At 34.0% G+C, this 4,958-nt stretch overlaps 1 protein-coding gene across 1 annotated transcript in view; it reads left to right on the plus strand.

Annotated features, from left to right (window-relative positions):
• LOAG_17053 (actin-1) overlaps nucleotides 1-4,958 on the plus strand; it is a 9,064-nt gene that overhangs the window by 516 nt on the left and 3,590 nt on the right. The gene's annotated exons all lie outside the window — the stretch shown is intronic.

Here is a 4,958-nt window from a genome sequence, read left to right on the forward strand (position 1 = left end):
AAACTTGAGGATAAATTAATTGTGTCTTCGTTATTTCAGGTTACGCACTTCCGCACGCAATTTTGCGTCTGGATTTGGCTGGACGGGACTTGACAGATTACTTAATGAAGATCCTCACTGAACGTGGTTACTCATTCACAACCACGGCTGAGCGTGAAATTGTGCGTGACATCAAGGAGAAGTTGTGCTATGTCGCCTTAGACTTCGAGCAGGAAATGGCAACTGCTGCATCGTCCTCGTCCCTTGAAAAGTCTTATGAATTGCCTGATGGCCAAGTGATTACCGTAGGCAACGAACGATTCCGATGCCCAGAAGCTCTATTTCAGGTCAGCTGGGAATTTTTGACTCTTTATATAGAAGGAGCTAAGATTACAATGTAAGCAATTTATTTGGGGAATTTCCTTTCTAATTGAAATTTTGATTTCTTTGCAAAAAGAAGAATCTTTTTAGCCATCCTTCTTGGGTATGGAATCTGCTGGTATTCATGAAACAACTTACAATAGCATCATGAAATGTGATATCGACATCCGGAAAGATCTCTACGCTAACAATGTTTTGTCCGGTGGCTCGACTATGTACCCGGGTATTGCAGATAGGATGCAGGTTGGTTTCACTTTCATCTCCAAGAAAAATTTTGGTTCTGGAATAATGAGGGAGTCAGAGTAATACATAGCTTAAAATCCCAATATGAAAACTTCTCAATTCTCTTCGAAAGTTGTTTAATTTTCCAGAAAGAAATCACAGCCCTGGCACCAAGCACGATGAAGATCAAAATTATTGCACCACCAGAGCGCAAATACTCCGTATGGATTGGTGGCTCCATCTTGGCTTCCCTATCCACCTTCCAACAGGTACAGCTACTTTTCAATTGTTTTTTTTCTTTTTGTAATAATTCAGGAATAGATTTGAAACAAATTTATCAGTACAAAAGTGGGAGAAGTCAATGCTTCAGCAAATGAAGGCATTGTCTGATTATTTAACAATGGTAGCGTAATCCACTGAATTTTCAACAAATTATAGATGTGGATCTCGAAGCAGGAATACGATGAATCTGGCCCATCAATTGTACATCGTAAATGCTTCTAAGATATCACAATCAAAAACTTATTCACAAGGGAGCAACTCAGCAGAATGAGTTGCGCACATGTTGCGTTCACGCTACCGGGCGACGTGTTCGTATTTTAACCTTACACAGAATATGTCTTTTAGTTGAGATATCAGTTTTTTCTCCTACTTCATTTGTCTTATCAAAAATTTGCGATCATTTTGTCAACCATGTCACATAAAAGTCTCAATCGTCCGCATATAATTGGGTAAATGAATATGCTTTTTCTTGTTGATATAAATCGTTTCTTCGCTCATTTGATGATACAAAAAGTTCAATAAAGGTTTTTGTGGTTTTTTATCTTTATTATTTGAAATTAGGACCATTTATTACGAGTAATTATGCAGGCGTCCTGTTTAATAATCCTTAGATCGGATGCGTAATTCTATCAGTCATTGTCCATTACACTGATAAAATGGGCAGAGATGGTTCATAAGTAATCCTTTTCTTCCACACTTTGCAAGTGAAGTTTACAGGGGTTTTCTACCAGGTCTTTTGCAAAATTGCGTTATTACGATCTCTTTGTTAAAGGAAGGGTCATAATGGCTAGACCAAACTTCCCACTCTCTTCTGCTTATTAATCAAAAATTCTAAGCTGACATGGTGCAGAACTTTTAGGGATTTAGGAAAAATCAATAATTAGCTGGAAAAAAGATGAAGATAAAATCTTTATATGATCCTTTATCTCAACTTCTTGAGGTAGACATTTAACCAACTTGATAACAGACAAGTGAAGAGTACCTTCTGTGCAAATAATTAATTCATTTATATCATATTCTCGAACAAATTACACTACACTCTATAGGCTCAAAGAAACTGTGTAAAATAGGACTATGTCTAAAAGCACTCACTCACTCTCTCTCGTTGTAAAATGACGGTTGTTCTCGTTGTTGACGCTGACCGTGATATGTTAGTGTAGAATATTAGCTTCCGTTCTTACATCCAGTAATGATCGTCTCTTTTTCTGTTTTTTTCAGTTCCCAAGCAAAGGACAAGAGTTGTTGATAAATCAAAATTTTAAATTTGTATTCTGAAATTGTCAAGGGTAGTGAATGTTTACCTCATACCTATTTAAAATTCCTTTAAAAGTCATGAAGTTGGGTATTTCTACGGCGATATTAAAATGAAATCCACAGTATTTTCAATAATAATTTATGACTAGGATCGTTACAAATACTTGATACGGCTATGTTTTCAATCCTCAACAATTCTCGTCAAATCGTTTTGCTTGCAGCGGTCAGTTGATAATTTGATCGAATCGTTGAGATAAATCACTTGAGAAGCCAAAAAAAAAAAGAAAATTTTGGTTAATTTGGAAACTTGTTTCCAAATCATAATTTTAGGGGTCATATAGATTGCCTGACTGAGATTACGGGAACGTAAAATTTGTGCGGTATTTGCATATCCAATAGTGACATTTATAGGAGAGGTATCTTTTTGTCAACATTATAAAAAATAACTGACTAATCGAAGTATTCATAAGTGAAAGAAAAATTCCAAAATTTTCATTGTTTTTCGATAATTTAAAGAAAAAAAGATAAAAACATGTCAACATTATTTTCTTAATTTTCAATGAACCAGTGATGTGTAATGTGCCATTTGCCGTACTGAAAGTACGGAATTTTCGATAAAAGATAAAACGGCCAAAAAGGAAGCTGAAAAAGAGAGAGAGGAAAGTGTAATGGAATCAGTTGTTATCATTGCATTGCTTACGGAAAGTTTGCAAAAAAAAAAAAGATTGCTTGAAGATTTTGCACTTTCCTCCATCTTTGCAATTTTCTGGAACATTGAAAATGAAATTTAGTAATTAGCAATTTCTACAAATTATTGCTATATGGCAGTTTATAAAGATCGCAGTGCTTTTAAAACTTTTAAGATTTTTGGAAATGATTTCAATCATTAAATGCAAAAAGAGATTTTAGGGATTATTTATTTGAAAAATTACAATGCTAAATATTATATTTTTGTATAAATTGTAACGTTATTACATTTTTCCTGGAAAAATTATATTCGAGTTATTAAGTTTTATAATATTCTGTATATAAGGTTAACAGGAAAGCGGAACTTTTCGAAGGAAAATTTGAAAGAACGATCTTCGAGGAAATAAACCAATCTGAGAATCATAGATGAGAACAGTTTGAACAATTTAAAACGAAAATGAAATTTTAAACAGATGATGGGAAGATGACGATCAGGAATTAAGGACAGGATAAAATAATCTGACTGTGCGATTGTGTTTTTCATTTATTTTAACAATAAAAAATTATGCTCAATTGTTCAAAAAAGACTCTCGCTTAATTCCCTGTAGAATTTTCATTATATTCTCGAGGAGATATCCTGAACTATCAATGAATTTTCTTCATTCGTCGACTTCTCCTTAATGTGGCAAGATAAGATATTTAAAATCTCAATTTCTTATCATTGGAGAGGAATCAAAAAAGAAAAAAAATTTAATCAATTGATAGTGGGCCGTGAAGTTGTAATTTATAAAAGTTTGAAGAGAATGAATGCTCAATCACAAAGAGAGGAAATTTACTTCTTCGAAGGTGACGAAAGAGAAGAAAAACAGAAAGCACATTGAAAGAAAGATAGGGAGTATTTTAAAGAAGTTGCAGATGATACTGAGTCAACTCTTCCATTCAGCGACCTGAATATGCTTGGAGAAGCATATCTAAATTGTAGACAATTTTGTGCTATTTAAAAAGTGTATTGTGAAATATTATGCAGATTACCTCAGCATATTATTTACCACTGATTTATTTTATATTCGACTTTCAGTTCTTTACGGTAGCTTGAAGTTCTAGCTTTTGGTTTAGGTTCAAGAGCAGAAGTTTTGAATTCTAGATCTTATACTGTAATGAGTTTTGTAAAACAAGGAATACAGTTTGCTTATGAATTTAGGATGAATTGAATTTCGGAATCAAATGGTAAACATCAAGAGTTAGAACAGTTTCTAACACTTTGTAGAGGAATATTTTTGATGAAATTACTAATATCAAGTTTTAATAAAAGTAAACGGTGCCAAACAAATTATCAAATTAACAACCTCGCGTCTGCTGACTGATAACAATTTGTTTCAAGTTATTCTTAGCTTTACAAATATGAACTGCAAAAATGAAGAAATTTCCGATTCGGTCGCACAGGAAATTAACTCCACGACATCAATGACATCTTTTCTCCTCTCCGAATGGCTATCTTTTATCAGTGATAAAGCATGAAGTGTTTCATATGAAAATTAAAAGCTTTAAGCAAAAAAAAGGTCGAATGGGAATAAGAAAATAACAATCAGCTATCAATTCGATTGTTTCAAGTGAAAGTAAAATGATATTGTTTCTAAAAATATTACCAAAGATAAAGATCGGTCAGATTTGGGATTGTTTTCAGTCTTCGTATGCTTCAAAAACAGAGAACTGTTAGAAAGTGAAGAAAGAGAGAGAGAGAGAAGAGAGAGAGAGAGAGAAGAGAGGGAGGGAAAGAGAGAGAGAGTTGTGTGTTGCTAGTGCTGTCATCATTACCTCTCAGGATAAGATGTCGCTGTTTTCAAAATAATTCCTGAACAATTCTTCATTCTTGCATTTCTTCTTCAAAGCATATCCTTCTTCCCCTGCAGTCTATCAATATTCTCTCTATCATCCAGATGAAAGGTGGGTGTAGTTGATGAGGATGAAGATGTTCAGATTTTCATAGGAATTCCTCTCTTTTCTCAGCAACATCTTCTCTTGAATTCTCAGGAAAAGGATTCGATCCCTCCCCCTCAGCAACGCTTGAAAAAGCTGGTAAGCAGTAAGCACTCTTGAAGCAATATCCCTGATCGCACTATATAAGCCTCAGAATACATCTCAGTTTACTGATA

Source organism: Loa loa, assembly GCF_000183805.2.
Source record: "Loa loa unplaced genomic scaffold supercont3.36, whole genome shotgun sequence".
In the NCBI taxonomy this organism is placed as follows: Eukaryota; Metazoa; Nematoda; class Chromadorea; order Rhabditida; family Onchocercidae; genus Loa; species Loa loa.